Source organism: Lonchura striata, chromosome 4, assembly GCF_046129695.1.
Source record: "Lonchura striata isolate bLonStr1 chromosome 4, bLonStr1.mat, whole genome shotgun sequence".
NCBI lineage: Eukaryota > Metazoa > Chordata > Aves > Passeriformes > Estrildidae > Lonchura > Lonchura striata.
In genome coordinates, this window is record NC_134606.1 from 75,114,393 (window position 1) to 75,132,466 (window position 18,074).

Consider the following 18,074-nt stretch of genomic DNA (forward strand, 5'->3'; position numbering starts at 1 on the left):
ATTTTACTAAAATCAATACAGAGTATACAGTACCAAGGCTTTGGTTTTATATCCCTTCCCTCCCCTATTCCCTTGAGAATACTGTACTGAATAGTTTACTATCTTGCTAGAGAACAATATTTTAGTAGTAAGTAATATGTCAAAGCAATATTTTCAAGCATGGTAATACTGGGATTTAATATCAGACCACAGGTTTCAGAATAATCAATCTATATATATATAATGACTTAATTACAGTGATGAGATATGTCTCTGCTGCCCTAAGGAAAACTGAAGAGTATAGTTTCAATTATCAGTACCTTAACCCAGCTAAATGCAGTTTGGGAAAAAAAAAAAAACAAAAAAAACAAAACAAAAAAAGAAACCAAAATAAAACAACATTTTGCCTCAGTGAAAGTAGCTTTTTCAATAAGAGGCTCTGGAGCCATCCAATGCATTACAATAGATTTAGGTACAGAACTTGTTGAAGGAGTCATCTCACCTGAGCAATGATCAAGGCTTTCACTAACTACTACATGGCTGAAACATTAACTTGGAATATCAGAAAAAAAAAAACAGTTCAGATCTTTGTGATATGCTGCTGCTGCTACAACCTGAACCTCATGCTTTGTTTTTAATTCATGGAATACCTAAACCAAAGTGATGGTAAAGGTTTGACCTTAGACTGTAATTGATACCTCTCCCAAATTTCTTTGTGGATGACTTTCTGAAGCTGAAAAACAAAGTCACCCTTGAAAAACAGTCTTGATTGTTTCTTATTGTATTAATTCAATAGCAAGAGAGACAGCAATGTTAAATTTGCTGTCATTTGCGCAGGCAATTGTAACTTTGAGATCCACAAATTTTATGTGTGGCAACCTGAAGTTTGTTAGCAAAGAAAGTGTTCTTAGAAGATGTTTTGTACAATTGCAGTCATCCATATCACTTAGCTGCATTCATGTTCTTGGAAGTGAATGGACGGGATAAGGGGAAAGAAAAAAAGGGTGTATTTTAATCTTCTTGGTGGTAATCCTGTGAGAAAGGAGAAATCCCAGGATTTTTCACTGTTTCAACATGTAGCTTCCAGTTGCTTTCCTGTTCAGTGTTCCAAGGCTGAGCTTCTATTCAATGCAAATGAGAAGACCATAGAAAGAACTCTTTAAGACAGAAAGGAAACAAGAAAAGATCATGATGCTTCCCATGGTGTCGCTATAGGACACGTGAAAGCAAAACACGAGCTGCTGCTATTGCAAGATGAAAAAGAGAAAGTTTATTTTCTGATTCCAGCATTTATACTTTTCCAAAGGTGATACTGGATTGGAGAGTGAAGGTGCCACCTCTCCAATGCCACTAGACAAACTACCAGTACATCAAATTTCTCTGCCTCTATGGAAGAATGCAAAACAATAGATTGTTTACAGAAAGTTGTTTCAGAAAATTCTCTACAAGAATGTAAACTCAGAAAGCTTTAGAAAATCCCAAGAATCAGGGCAACACAATGGCACTTGAACAATTAGGCTACAATGAGTCTGAATACAGGCAGCACTACTGGACAGAGAGCTGTCTCCTGCACAAGGCTGTCAGCCATTCATTCTCCCCATGGGTACCACTTTCCTTGTGCAGAATGGAATGTACTCAAAAAACCAGCAACGAAAATACTTCCTGCAGCATGAGTAGATTGGATTTCGTAGCAAGGGTTTGGTAGTGGGGGAGCCACAGGGGTGGCTTTTGTGGGAAGCTGCCAGGAGTCCAATGGAGACAGCACCAGTGTGCTCTGAGTCTGGCCAAGGCTGAGACATCAGCAACAGTGGTGGTGTCTTGTGGATAATGCACTTAAAAAGGGAAAAAAAAACCTTTGTGGAGGGATGTTTCTGAAGGGATGAGGGGTCTGCTCCCTGAGGAAGGGGTAGCAAAGACAATTTGTGATGAACTGACCACAGCTCCCATTCCCTGTCCCTGGTGCTGCTGGGGGAAAAGAGGCAGAGAAACTAAGAGTTAAGTCAAGTCCAGGACCCAAGGCAGGCTTGACTCAAAGACCATTGCCAAACTGCCCATTTTTTAAAAGCAACGTTTCTGTTTCCTAATAACACCAGGTGTTTTATAATTTATACCAGATTTTTATTATTTTGCCAGAAACAGGGAATATAAATATTCTAGAAAAATATCCTCACATATCTCTTCACTTCTGTCTTCCAAAGGGTAGAGTCTTATATAGATTTACATTGATATAATGTTAAGGATTTCACTAAGAAATCAACATCAATAAAATGTAGTAGTAAACTCTATGTGTAAAACAGACATTTAACCTTGATGTGCAAACGCAACGTTAAAAAATGTGACTATCAACGATCTGAGAAAGAAGAAGGGCCAAAACTAAACCATCTCTGGAACTGGACTGTAAATATCTGCATCATAATGATTTTTCTCTCTCTTTTTATTTTTTTTTTAAATTTCTTATTTTCTGCCACTTATGTTACAGCCACCCTAGAGGTTGAAAGAGAAAGGTGCATTTTAGCCACTCTTTTTCTTGTTTTTAGTCTACAAATCTTTCATTATCTCAACAAGACCACCATGCTAAAAGGAAGGACACATGTGCTCCTACTAAAGTGAGGAAGAAATAAAACTGGCCTCTTAGAGGGTGTTTTAGATGCCATTTGCAAGCAGTATCCAACCTGCTTTAAAGCACATGTTGCTTCTTTCATGTCCTGTTCTCTTTCCATTTATATAGCTTTTATGAAAGAAATATTTTATAAAATTGATGGAAAGAGATTTCAACCATATTTTTAAGAACCAGTCTTCTTGGACAAACTGAAATAAGTTCTGTCTTCTTTCCTCTTAAAGCAGAAATGAAAAAAAAAAACCCAGACAAAAAATAAAAACATAATGTAATTCTTTTTTCCTTTTTTCTTTCTGATGTCTACATTGAACTCTGATCAACCACTCTTTAAGTAGATGAACATTTCATGTTTCAATGTTTCTCTCTACTATGCAGTGAAGTATTCAAGCAAAAGACCTTCTTGTTTTCATGTTTGCAATAGAACGTCTTTGTTCAGGGTGCTGAAAGTTCTCAAAAAGGAGATGAATATCTGTAATGCCTGTCTGAATTCTTGAAAATTTAGGTGATTCTCCAGTTTGCTGGAGACCTGTTGTCGTTTTGTTTTGTTTTTTATTTGAAAGAGAAAAAAAAGACTAGAATCTGAATTGAAGTTTGTCTGATACTTAAAGTTTCAGAAATGTATGGTAGGTATACTGTTATATACAGATTTGAAATGTGTGCTTTAGGATTAATTTTCTTTCCTCTAAGGATTTTTTCACTTCTTTATTTAGGACACAGTATGTTATTGAAAAGAGGACATTTTTTGTTCAGTAGTTATAGTGCTACTCTGAAGCTTAGAAATCTCAGATAAATCCCTGTTTTTCTGTAGACTTACTGTATAACCTTGGAGAAGTCATTTTGTTTGTCTCTGACAATCCTGTGTCTTTAAAATGAAAATAATAATAGCATTTTTCTATCAGTGGGGTGTTGTAAAGGGTGCAGTTTCCATGGGGATGAAAATTACATCAGTGTCCTAAGTCCCTTTGTAATCATAGTTAAATTTTAATTGGGAAAGGCATTTTGGATTTATAATGAGAAGAGAGGGTGACTTCTTGTGGCTGAATTTATCAGACTTGGATGGGGGCAGCACAAGTCCAGCACCTGAGAAGTGGAAGGAGCAAGGGGATTCAGGGAAGGCCAGAATGAGGCACACATATTGGCAAATAATGCAGATCAGTAATGCAGTAAATACTGATGTCACACAGACAGCATCAGAGCAAAGAAATGCAGCTTCAGTGTTATGGAACTTTATCATAACACTCTTGACTCATGTTAATGCATTTTGCATGCAGCTGAAATTATATTTCTGAGGAGAGCCACTTTTCCATGTTCTCTAAAGATTATTCCTTTACTCAGTGTTGAATCATGCATATCCCTTCCTGAAATCATTTTAATCTTCCCTCTCAACCTCAGTTGCATGGAAATGTATGTTCTATATGAATGGTGCCTTGGTGCAGCAGTTACTCCATTTTGATTAGAATGTGCTGGTGAATCTCCACAAACTAAAGCCCATTTTAAATAGAATTCACTTTTGATACAGACCTGTCTTCTTGTGAGACAAACGTCTCCTGAGATTTCTGACATCTTTTACTTCTGGTGAACTAGATAGAGAGCAGGTCTTTGATCCTTGATCAAGATTGAAGGGGGAGAAGAAAGAGAGAAAAAAATTTTAGACAATGATAAAAACTTATCCTGGGATTATTTCTCCTAATAAACATGATCAAGAATAATGTATATGAATTCTGTGCTGTGGGAAATATAAAAATGGTACATAAGCATTTATAGAGCCCATTGAACAAAATATCCTAAAATAAATGAGAAACAGGAGTAGTTCAAGCAACATGCAGAAAGAGAAGGAGGTCTCTCCTCTGTACCAACATTTTCCAGATGATCAAGTTCATTTTCCAATTACTGCAGCAAGGCTCTTTGTCTATATAATAATGCAAACAGCATAGAACAATGCAATTTGGTTCAGCCTTCAATTCCTTCTCTCTCTCTCTTTTTTTTTTTTTTTTTTTTTTTTTTTTTTTTTTTTTTTCTTGTTCAGAAATGAGAAGCATGAGATTTGGAATATGAAATCAAATGTCTGGGCTTCCTGCTCCTTAGAAAATAAGCCAAGAGGAGAAAGGGAGTGAATAACATGCAAATTATGAAAAGATACCATGAAGATATTTACTACTTATGTACTTCTTTAAATGATCTCTGTTGGAAAAAATAAAGTGAAAGACAGTCTACATCCCACCAGGAAGGAGAAAGAGGTGTGCTATTTTGTTTTTACCTATCTACTAATTTCTCTCTTTTGTTGCTGCTGTCACGTAGTGTCTAGTGAGCTGACAAATCTGAAAGAAACTGATAAAGAAAAAGAGATAACTGAATTAGAATTACATCATGTTCTTGCAAATAAAATGTCTTTTTACTGTGCTTGTTGTGACCAGTTACCTTTCACTACTGCCCAGTCAGAAAGCATTTGAGACATAAGTTTCTTTTGCAGAAATTTTTTACAGGAGCAGAGCTGAGCACACTTGTGCACAAAACCCCTTGTTGAATGGTTCACACTGCACATCTCTGTTATCATTTGCATCTTCCACAAAAGAATTCTCAGAAAATACTTTTGAGAATGAATGTTGAGTATAAAATAACCTGTTATTTAGAATAAAAATAGTAAGATGTGTTATCACAAAAATACTACAAAGTGCTCACAGGAATGGACGAGTTTCCCACATGACTACCAATTTTCCCGACTAACAGTATCTCAAACAAAAAACAACTGCAAACAAATGCACATGAAAAAGCAGAAACAATTTTCAAATCATTTGTGAGCAGTCAAAAAGACCAAATTCATGGCACAAACAGGTCTCTTGTAATAGCCTATGTCTAATTTGGAATGATACCAGCTGTCATCAATTTGCTGAGAATTCAGATTTTGGCACGGAAACTCTTTTAACTTCATCCATCACAGTTTGACTTGAGAGGGTTGGAAGATAAAGGGGGAAAAGTAAATAAATTCTGCTTGTTGCCCAAGGCAAAATTTAATTTGTTATTCAGCTTGTTGCAGCATACATCACTTTTAATGAACTTTTAAATTACATCCACTTACGTTTTTGTCTTTTTTTATCTTGTGAAAGAGCAAAAACATGTTTATATGACTCTGAGTTCAAGAAGTCGTAATATAGGAGGTGAAGAATGAGCCTGCCATGTATTGTTAATTCAGAGGTTAAGGTGGCTTTTGCCACATGTGTCTGATCTTCATCAAGACTAAATGAAGGAATGATTAATATTCACTTGATTATTAATAAATTGAATATTAATAATAACCAACCTTCATGAAAAACTGCTTCCATTTGGCCATTGCCCTGATGGTGGCACTCTTCACTCTTGATCTGCTCACACCTGCCACATCAAGAATAACTATTAAGATGGATGTAGCCTGCAGAAATAGGTAATCTAAAGAAAAGCTTTAGAAGAAAAGTTTCAAAAAACAACTGTATAAATGTGCTGTTTTTTAAAGAAAACAATGGATTTTAATAGTGAAAGAGTGAAATAATGTCATTCCAATCTCAAATATTCTCTAGTCTAAAAGGACTTCTCTTCAGTTTCTCTGTATTTTTCTCCTCTTACTGCGAATGGCTTAGAAAACAGTTTTTCTTTGTCTGTGCTTTTATTTGATTTTTTTCACTCTCCTTTTTATCAAGCTAAAATGTTTCTGCAATATTCATGAATTCAGCAGCAGCCCAGGAGTGGGTGTCGGGTGTTGTTTTGCTCCTGTTCCTCCTGCTGAGTCCCCTGCTCAACTAAAGAGTACAATCATATTTTAGAATTTAGCAGTCTTTATTTTGGGGAGGGTTGTTGTTGGAAAGTGCTTTTTTTTTTTTTTTTTTTTTTTTTTGTGTGGGTGGAACATGCTGGTTGTTGTGGTGACACACTTTTTATACCTATGCCTGAAGAAAGAAATGTGCTGAACATCAGGAGGGTTTTCCTTGTTGTTGCATTGCTGCATCATACTTTCCCATTATTTATATTATTTATATTTATATGTATATATGTATATATGTATATATGTATATATGTATATATGTATATATGTATATATGTATATATGTATATATGTATATATGTATGTATATATTTAAATATTTATATATTTTTATATAAATATATTTGTATATATTTATATATTCTTATTTATTTTTTATTTATTTATTCATATATTTATATATATTTATAGATGTATATATTTTTATTTTTATTTTTATTTTTATTTTTATTTATTATACATATATATATGTTTGTATGTGGGTATGGATCTGGAAGTTAAGGTCAAAGATCTATGAACAGTTTGAAGGATAGCCCCAAACTTAAGTCAAAACTTTGAACTGCACATGTTTCTACTCACATGGTAGAAACGAGCATGTTGAAATTTACATATATATTGGAATTTCTCAGAGGAATTAATCCCACTCTCAGACAGCAGTCCAGTTTATTCCTCTACAAACCGTTGTGCAGATCAGCCAAACAATTTATCTTGTCAAATAATTCTGATTAAACAGACCCAACAAGCCCAAGCATGACTAGACATGAATTTTAGAATGATGTAAAAATGATAGGTTCTTCCCCTTCCTTTCTCTAATTTTCCCTCTTCCTCCATCATAACATTGAATTAAGGGAACAAGTAGAGTATTTCTTAGCCTAATTGACAGCAGTGAGCTAGTGGAAAGATGTTGTTTTTATGTGCTATCAGTATTTCACATCCTCCCTCCTAGAGATTGGTTGTGCTAGCTGTACAAAGCAGTGAGGGCATGCAGACATGAAAGGTGCATTAGATGGATAGGTAAGAAATAGAGCTCTCATCTTGAAGTAAATAATGGAAAGAAATGATATAACTATTAATTATATGTTGTTGGGATTTTTTTTTTTACACTTAGAGGGAGGGTAATGGAGAGTTTAATTAGAAAAAAGAAATAAGGAAGGCAATTACTGTTCCATCCCATCACTTCCCTCAACATGATTAACAGCTAGAATTGTGTAGGCCTTAGGGCAGAGTTGAGTCTTGAGTATTTGAAAGAGATATCATTTTTATAGATCACATCAGGGGAAAAAAAAATCACATTTTTGAGTCCTATCCTGCACAGATAATACAGCCAAAGAAAAATTACAATATTAGAAATTTTATCAGTTGGAAGAGTACTACATCTGTGAATTCTGTTGCCAGTAAGTCTGGTATCTTCAACCTTAGGGAATATAGGATATTTATGAATAAAACTGGTGAAAGATAAAAGCAGATGAATTTTAGCAAGTGCAAGTAAAGATTATGTTGCGACATTTTCTGACATGAACGACTAGTATGGGAAGAAAGAAAGTCAATGAAGAAAGATGATTTGAAGAAGAAATAGCTTGCAGAATTAAAAATTAGAGAGAAGTTAATTTTAAATATACAAAAGGAGGAGAGAACATGCAGCTGTATGAGAAAGCAGAGTAAAGAGACTGAATGGCCATCTGCATTTTCTTCAGCATCACAGAAAGTTCTTAAGTCTCAGGTTAGGCCCAGAAAGAACTCATATCAAAGTGGTCTGAGCAGAAGAATGAAGACATGAGGTTTGAAGGCAAAGGAAGGCTATGAAACAGTGAAGTAATTTGTTAATCACTGTGCTCTCCCTGTGTGATAGGGCACTGCCAAACAGGTGGAAATCCTGCCAGGATTACTCAAAGCATGTGAAAGAGAGTCATATGTTTGCTTATCTTGTTCCATTTTTCCCTTCAAATTACTCTTTTCTTTCTTTCTTTCTTATTATTTTCTTTTGACTGAGGGAGATTATTCTCTGTGTTCTGATGTTGTTAAGGTGCCTTTGTGGCAAGCACTCAGCAATTCAGTCTGCATCGTTTTGGAAGGGCTGCACGCTGTGTTATTAGAAATAAGTTATCCCTGCTTTTAGAGACACAAAATGAGCTGCTAGACTGATTTCTGATGATGCACAATGGGTCTTGTATGGCTTTCTAATGAGAAGCAAGATTCCTGCTTCTACTCACTGGTAGAAGGCAACGGGAAAGGATAAGCTCTATCCCAATTGTTACAGGCTTGTTCTAATCTGTCAAACGTAATTTTTAAAGTTTTCTCTTCATTCTCATTATTTAACACGTGCTGAAATCATGTCTGTTAAGAAGAGTATACGTTGTTATTAGTTCCTCATCTAAATGGTACGTGAAGAAATTATTTTATCTGTCCTTGATGTGCCTAAGAACACAATGACCTTCTTTAAAGCAATTTCCATGCAGCATCCTAAGTACAATTTTAAATAGATGTACAGCAAACAGCCATTTCCTCATATTCAGAAAGTAGTAACACTGCTGCCATCCTCTGCTTTTCATTTCTGTACACTTATCTTACATTCCTGCACATCTCTCCATGCATCTGCCTTTGAAAGCAAAAAAGGGAAGAGTCTGTAATCTACCAAACATTATTTAATTGCCTAGAAGTAGGTAACAATGTGTGTGTGTGTGTGTGTGTGTGTGGGGCCAGTTGCAGAAGAGATGTCATAATCTCTGGTAACACACCAGGGAGCTGGGGACTGTTCCCTTGATGGTATCCAGATGTATAATTACCAAAATTCCTATGTTTGTGCTTGTGTTTGTGTTTGTGTGTGTGTGTGTGTGTGCTGGTGAGTGAAGGGTGCAGCCTGTTACATGCCTATAAAAGAGAGTAACCCCATCTCCCTCCAGAAGATGTTTTTTTCACCTTGCTAAACGAGAACACAACTCACCAGACTTAGCAGAGCTATTTCAGGATATCCTAGAAAGGCACAACAAAATGGTGAGAGTACACAGAGACGTAGCTGGCGTCTGGAGTGCAGAAGCACAGAGAATGGCAGGCACAGTGCCTGCCTCTGCCCTGCCCTGCTGAGTGCCCTGGCTCCCTTCTTTGCCTGCCAGCTGTAATTGTACACACAGACACTCGCTCTCCTCCCTCTGCTTAGCTCAGGAGCTGAAAGGGAACTATTGATGTGCAGTCTCTTATCAAAAGAGGAGGATAAAAATACCTCCCTTTGGCTGAAATATTTCCTCGTGAAAATTACCCAGCCCTGGTTCAACCTGATCTCTGCAAAAGATCAGCAATGAGCAATTTCTAGCGTCAGTACAACTTAAAGTGCACACAAAGATGCAATTTTTCTGGCAGAATTTTTTTTTTCTTTATTTTTTTAAAAATTATTTTACTCTGGCTTCAGTAGCAGATAGAAGCAGTGATTGCTGATATATAGTTACTCACCTTTCCAGTAGATGGTAGTACAGATGTGCTTAAAAGACTTTTACATTTGGGACTGAAACAAACGGTACGTAGACATTTTCAAATACTGAATAAGGAAGAATTTTTTAGTTGTATCAGTTTTAAAACTAAGCCATGTAAAATTGCCATTGGGGAAAAAAAAGAACATCGGGACCTTTTTTATTATAGGCACTGATATGTAGCAAGCTACTGAAAGTTTTATTTTGATAGAAACCTAGGTTGAAATGCAAATACACATCATTGAAAGGATCTCTATAAATCATTGACACAGCTATTTATGCAGTGTTCTATAATCTGTGGTGCACAACAGTCTCACTGAATGCAAAAAGCTGTGGCTGTATTAGGCTGTGTTATAAACTGCATGTATTCAGATTTTAACTAGGCTTGACTTATTTTGTAGAGTTAGAGATAAAAATCCTCTGTGTTACCACCTTTACAGATTTTCCCTCATATATCTGTTAGTCCTGTCTGCACTGATTTCATGAGAAATTACCAAACATATGATAACAAATGCAGATCATTAATGTTTTAAATATAATTTAAAATAATCAACCATATAAGAGTCTTTTAGTATAAAAATTTAACTAGTAAATTTTCTAAGGGTTTTTTTTTAACATGATATTTTAACTCTTTAAAAACCCTAACAGAAGAAAATGTAGAAAAGGAAGAGGAATGGTTCACATTTTATCTAATAATTTATTGAAGCTATTTTAATTGTGACACAAATATTAAAAAAAAAAACCCAAAAAACCAAAAAAAAAAAACAACCCAGTTGTTAAATTGCCAGTTATGTTGTGCATAGATTTCTATTTTTTTTCCTGACAGGGAATATTAAGATATGATCTGTTAATACTATAGAATATTTTCATAAGTTATGTCAATACAGAAGAACCATGGGCTATTTTTATTGCCACCATGGTTGCCACTGGTTCATTTCAGAGTCACATGCATGTTACTACATACTGCATGTTGCTAGAGACATGCTCAGAATAAACCCTGCTCTGAATAAATCTCCATGAGCTCTCGGAACAGCTGATGTTAATCAATATATGGCTTTCATATTACCTCCAAAGTCCTGAAGCATTAACAATAAAATTCTAATTTAGGAGATATATGCATACATATGTATATATATGCATATAAACATAACCTTATGTTTATATACATATAAGAGAGATAGGAAGAGTATAAAACCATTATTTGTTTTATTAGTGTTGTCTGATATATTGCAATGATTGCCACTGAGGAGACTCCTATGCAGGACCTACACTTGAGGGAAAAGCAGGAGGTTCATTTTAAATGACACACTCAAAAAAAATCAAGATTAGTAGCAAGGTAGAAGGCAAGTAATTATGTGGAAGACCACGGATTCTGCTCCAATAACCTGTTTCCAGCAAAAATAGAGATACAGCAATAAGAGCCGCTACCTTCTGGATGATGTCAAAAGAGAAATTGTCTTGACAAATGAGGGAGGTTTTAAATGGGAGTTTTCTCTGACCTACAATACATGGAAAGGTTATGCTAATATGTTAAGGCACAGGGCTTTGCTGCTGGCTGAGCTGGAGACGAGGCAGTGTAGCTCACGATGAGAGTCAGGACTTTGTACTTCTCTCTCCCTGAGTGGCTGAGAAACACTCATTATCCTGTCCTGGGTTAGCCCATTATCAATGCTCTTGGCTTATTATAAATGTTCTCTGATATAAATGTTGCCAACAGTGATCTTGGAGAAGAAAGTGTGGAGTCTCTGGCACGAGGAGGACAAACTACTTCTGTTTAAAAACTAAGAACAGCAGTTGTCTTGTTTGAGCCAAATTCTGTTTCATGAACAGTCATCTATCAATCTATGCAGTCAGCTATAAATATTTTGACTTTTTTTCCCCAAAATGCATCTTTTTTTCTGCTCAAATCTTAATTTGGCCCTGAATTATTCCACATATACTTCTCCCCATGAACAGTGAACTGAAAAAATACTCATCTATTTAAAGCACCTTGAAGCCCATTTCTGCCTTCAGCTAATGAACTATGCAAAGGAGCCTCAGTTGCCTTGGGGAAGCTTGTCAAAACCATCACAAGGAGCCTTTATAAAGCCTAAAGGACATGTATCATAATGTATAAAATTTGTCACAGCATATCATTATTACCTTTTGGGAGGCTTGCTACAACAATTATGGATGATTAAGCCGTATGAAAAACAAAAAGCAGTTCCGTGATCAGTAGAACAAAAGGGAACTGAGGTTACCATGTTTTGGGGAGATTTTTTTTGGTTGTCTAGCTTAGTGTGATAGAAAATAAACCTCCATGAAAGATTTTCCTGACATAAACATGTATACAGGAGACCCTCTGCAGGGAGGATTCTTTGGTGTCCAATACTGCATTTATGCAAAATTGTGTAGGTTGTCTCTGGCTGCAAAACTCAGACCCGTGTAATTATTTCTGAGACCTCTACCTTCATCTTGTTGCAATGAGCTGTGCAGAAATTATCAGAAGTTATTGGGGGATGTGGGAGGCACACAAATGCCTTTAGAAAGGTACATAATTGCAGTCTGAGGATAACTGGGGAACAAGGCTGAAAAAGTGCCTGACATTCAGCCTACCCTCCTGCTTTTGCTGCCCTGAGTGCTTCCTTTCTCACCTGCTTTCATTTCTGACTGAGGAACGGTGTGAACGTGATTATGTAGAAGAATGCACACGATTCTCACCTGGCAGAAGGATGGAAAGGGCAGTTTGGCCCAAGGGAGAAACTCATATTCAGCACATAAACTGCAATGTCAAATACAGGTGTGCCCTTTTCTCTGGTCTCCACAAGCCTTGCACAGTAAGCAGTGCCAGACTCAACAGGAACAAGTAGACCAGCCTCAGGCAGGCTGTGGAAAGATGAGATTTGAAATCTTTGTCACGAGGAGGGAACAGCACTCTGGTCATTAGCTACTCAGCTAATGTGTAAAAAGCATATTAGTTTTGTATCCAACCTTGCTCTGGCTGCTTTGAGTTTCAAACACAAATGCTTAACTGTCCCTCTGCACTGTGGGTTTCCTTCCGTGGGTTTTTTTTTTGGTTATTGTTTTATAATTATGTCTAAGCCAAAGATAAATCTGATGTCTGCCTCCAGTGTGTTTTGGAGCAGCAGGCAGCAATCTCTAAACCCATTGTGACCAAACCAATGGCAATAAAACTCATCAGCACAGCCACAATAAGCTGAGACAAAGTGCTGCACTGATAGATCCGTGATGCTATCAGGACAAACCAGTGGCTGCTGATGGGAACGCTCTGCACTGCACCCTGTGGAGATATTCAGAGTATTTTGCACAACCTTGTATTTCGAGGAGGATTTCATAGACCTGCAACCCTTGGCACTATGAGGGACAAGTTTGGTACAATGGGTATTGCTCCCACTTAGTGGAAGAAGGAAGGAAAAAGGAAGGAAAAGGGAAGGAAAAGGAAAGGAAAAGGAGAAGAAAAGGGAAGGAAAAGGAAAGGAAAAGGAAGGAAAAATGAAGGAAAAAGGAAGGAAAAATGAAGGAAAAAGAAAGGAAAAGGGAAGGAAAAGGGAAGGAAAAGGGAAGGGAAGGAAAAGGGAAGGGAAGGGAAGGGAAGGGAAGGGAAGGGAAGGGAAGGGAAGGGAAGGGAAGGGAAGGGAAGGGAAGGGAAGGGAAGGGAAGGGAAGGGAAGGGAAGGGAAGGGAAGGGAAGGGAAGGGAAGGGAAGGGAAGGGAAGGGAAGGGAAGGGAAGGGAAGGGAAGGGAAGGGAAGGGAAGGGAAGGGAAGGGAAGGGAAGGGAAGGGAAGGGAAGGGAAGGGAAGGGAAGGGAAGGGAAGGGAAGGGAAGGGAAGGGAAGGGAAGGGCTCCAGGAAGAAAGGAAGGAGGGACCACCACTGCTAGTGGAGACCTTTGTGTCAGCTTGCAGATTCTTGGGTAAGCTGGCTAAACTTCAGCTAACCATCCATACAGGAGCAGATTGCAACTCACATTTTGAAGTACTTGGCTTTTTTTTTTTTTTTTTTTTATGAAATAGAATAAATCAAGATGCTTGCTAAAATTCTGATCACTGTTGGTGTACATAAATATGTCTAGATAAGTCTTCACAGTGAAACCATGAAATAGACTAAGTTGTCTAGAAATTATCAGTGTAAATTAGTTCTCCTTAATAGACACTGCAATTAACTTCTGATATAATTATAAGTCACCTTTTTAACTTTGTCAAATCTTTTGATCTTCAGGAATAACCATGCCAGCTAGGAATCTCTAACACAATGGAATATCAAGTATACAAGCCATGTACCACAAAGAAAATATTTTTAATGTGTTCATGCAAAACAAATCACTGCTTTGCTCCATCTTTTCTACCTTTTTGTAATGAAAACCATTGCCTACAGTTATTTACTTAAATCACATCTTTTATTATCCATGTTTTATACCAAATTTCCTTTTTTGTGATAGCTATTTATCATAGCAAAAGCAAAACAGAAGCACTTCATTGTGGGAGTTTTACAGAAGGAGGCTTTGGTGAAGATGGGATTGATACATCAAAGTCTTATCCCATGATAACAGATGTATTTAAATATTTACCTTCATTTTTGTCCTCTAAAGTTAATACAATATTTTCCTAGCGGGAGCTTCTAAATGTATTTTCCCTTTTTTATTCTTACTAAAATTGTGATTTGATGATATATTTGTAAAGCTGTGAATAGTTATTAACATTTCTTTAAAGGCTTCAATATTTGAATGGCCAAATTCCAGCTTGAGTAATTTGATTCTGCCTACTTAAATTGCCCTCACAGTTTCAATTAGATAACTTATTCTTCTATTCTTTATTCCCTAAAAGTGTTCTGCAGCATTGCTGCCACTATTAAACAGCTGCTCAATTTTGCCCCAGAGGTGACTTAACTGATCCCTATAAACAAAACAAAATACATAAAACAAACTTTTTTTTTTTTTTTTTCCTGGATGAAAGTTGGTAAATATAAGTTTTATGTTGGGCAAGAGTTATTTTTGAATGCCCATCTTCACACTCATTTTAAGGGTAATGATATAGAAACTTTTCCCACAGTGTCCTATTAAGAGTGCTCTGGAAAGAACAGGACAATTCATATTCCATACCTGTTCAGAGTCTTTCCAAGGACAACCACCAAGAATATTGCCTTTAAATTGTAGGTGTCTTTCCATATGGATATAAAAATGACCCCACCAAAGAGATAAAAGAACTACAGGCTAAATATGAATATCCAAAGTTGCCTCAGAAAGGCAACCATGTCAGGTTGCTCGCATGCTCACATGCTCACTGCTCCTCACATGCTTTTATAAATCCTGTCAGGACCTTTAGAAGGAAATGCAGCCCCAGACTATCTTTAGAAGTTTTTCCATATCTTAGAATCTCAGCCTGAAGCTATCCAGTTGCCACACAGTAATTTTACTGTTGCAAGAAAATCCCATTCTTTCTACATTCGTTAAACCTGTGAGATTCTCCTCCTCAAAGAAAAGGATCAGAAGTAGCAGAGACCACTATCTGCATAATTCGAGTGAAGTTTTAGTGGGGCCACAGACTGACAGTCTGCAATGCATTAAAGATGTTTTTTTCCTATCCAGACCTATATTTCTGCTCTTTACAAGGGACCTGTTCAGGTTACAGTGGTTACTGCAACTTCAAGGTAATGTGATTCTACTGGGAAATCCCTGTGTAACTGCACATCAATAATTAAGCAAAATTTCAGAACAGGCTTTTGGATTCAGGCTTTTGTAAATTAAATCCTCCCTCCTTTCTTCATACAAGATTTCTATAGATAAATCTTCAAATAGGCCTAGGACTGGTAGGCCCCAGGCTTATAAAAGCTACATATAAACTGAAATTATTTCTGGATTCAATTAAAAAGGCATGTTTAAATATAGAACTTGTGAAAGTTGAAGGAATATTTAAACATTTATAATTTTGAGTGCTACTGTGGCTGAAAAGGGCTTCTTCTTTTTTTCCCTTCCTCCTGTTTCCTGGGGTGGATGACATATACTTGGCAAGTACCTCGGAACAGGCATTCCTTTGGGGTTTTTTCTGCTATTCTGTCTTGAAAAAGAAAACCTGCACTCCTGGAGAAAGATAAATACTCTTCTGCAATATTTCATTCTCTTTGGGGGATATAAGTCTTTTTACTTTTCTTGATGAACTGATGAGGTTTAGAGCATCACCTCAAAGACCTTCTGCACTTTGAGATTTCTCATCTTCTTTTTTGCCTATTTCTTCCCAATCCTGCTTTATTTTTTTCCCCCTAAAGTTTAATCTTCACCCGCATATTTTTCATATCTGTGAATCTTCATGCAGCCCAACCTTTTTCTATATATTCTATTTCAGACTGTGAATCTCTTCTGTTCCTTTTCCATCCCCATCCTGTGCCCCTTTCAGCTCTTTCTCAGCCCCAGGCTTTTCCCTGCCTCAGCATTAGGGGGGAAATGCTGCCTACCAATCTCTCTGATTATATTGAGCTGCACTTCAGGATACAGATCTGAGCTTTAGCATTGCTTTCTGCCTCCTGCTTGTGCTGAAGGGCTGAGACAAATGAGACAACAATACTCAAGCCTGGAGTTGAAAACAGCATTGCAGAAAATGTCAGGGCTATAGAGTCTTCATGCAACCTGGAGCAAATCAGGCCAAGTAAGGGCAGAGCAGTTTATGAATCAGCACGATATCCAACTAGTAGTGCAAATCCAAAATTAGGAATTTACTAGAACCATGTCAACTACAAAGGATCAATATTTGAAATAAAACTCTAACCAAAGCCTATCAGGATTTCTCCTAAAAATCAAGGTTGCCACAATGCTACGGGAGTCTCTTGTCTTTAATAATAAAACACCAGAGGACAAGAAAAGACAGCATGAAACGTACCTTGGTGTTGTTGCTGCAAAGATTGACAGCATCAGTCTTGTGCTTTATGTTCTGTGTTCCAAAAAATGCTCTGTCATGGGTGTGGGCTTTACTCTTCCCAGCATTTCTTAAATAAATTTTTTAGTCTCAGAGAAAGCAGTCTCACATGTTTCAAATCTGCTTCATTTCCATAGTTCAGCCATTGTTGTTAGGCACGAAACTTTTGTCCATAAGGAAGAGAAAACATTTAGTAAATGTCAGTGCTAAAGAATGGTAGTTTTGGGAGCTGTCTCCTTGTGCATCACATTTCCTAAAACATCACCAAAGTAACACTGTGCAGTTAACCCAGATGAGGAAAACAATGCTCTCATAGAAAAATCTTATTTTTTATGGATAAATTTCCTTATAGATCACATTCTGCTGTACATGAATTTGGAATGGATATTTTCACAAAGCACGGCATGCAAATCATTCAGCCTTTTTTTCTTGGCCTCCACATTTCCACCACACTTGAGTTCAGGTCATTCTCTTTGGTGGTTTAGCAGGAAATTAAACTCCAAATAAGCCACTCCCCGTCCCCCACCTCTTTTGGACAAAAGCAGACACTGTGAGTTGAGGCAACAATTTGCTGGAAGGAAAAAAGCGATGAAGAAAGGCACAGTAGCAGCAGCAGCATTAAGAGCACAAGTACACAAAAAAAGGAAGGTGTTTTACCCACAAAAAAGGTGTTCACCACCTTGGCCACCAGGACCAAAACCAGGATGGTGGCTGCTCCCTTTAGGATATGTCCATATGGCTTCCCCAGATAATGGCACTTTCTAGTAAGCATAATAAGTGTCATAATTTTAAAGCCAAGATTTCAAAGAAAACACTCAAATCACAGAAAGGCTCAAACTGAAAAACCTGTACATTTTTTTCTGTGTTGATAGACACTCAAATGCATTAGTTATTACTGAGCACTTAATAGCTATATTTGCATTACATATTCAATTTGATTGTTAAAAATGCAAATACTTCAGCACATTTACCATACATTACTTAAGAGACCATTATCTATGGTTTGAAATAATAGACAAGACTGGATCTTTGTGCCTAATTTGTCAACGTGTTCTGCATTTTCCTGAAAGCCTATAAAATAAACCTTTCCAATTAGAGTTTATAAGGAGATTGGCATTCTACTCATGAAAGAAAAGAGAAAGGAAATTTCAATTTTTTTAAAAAACACTCCTCAATCATAGTTTATCTATTGACTTACATTTTAACTTTATGATTCCCCAAATGTGGCAGATATAAAAGAAAATGTGAATTGTTACTATTAATATATTTCTACCATGTATCCATTTATAAAAGACATTCAATCTTGCATACAAACACATC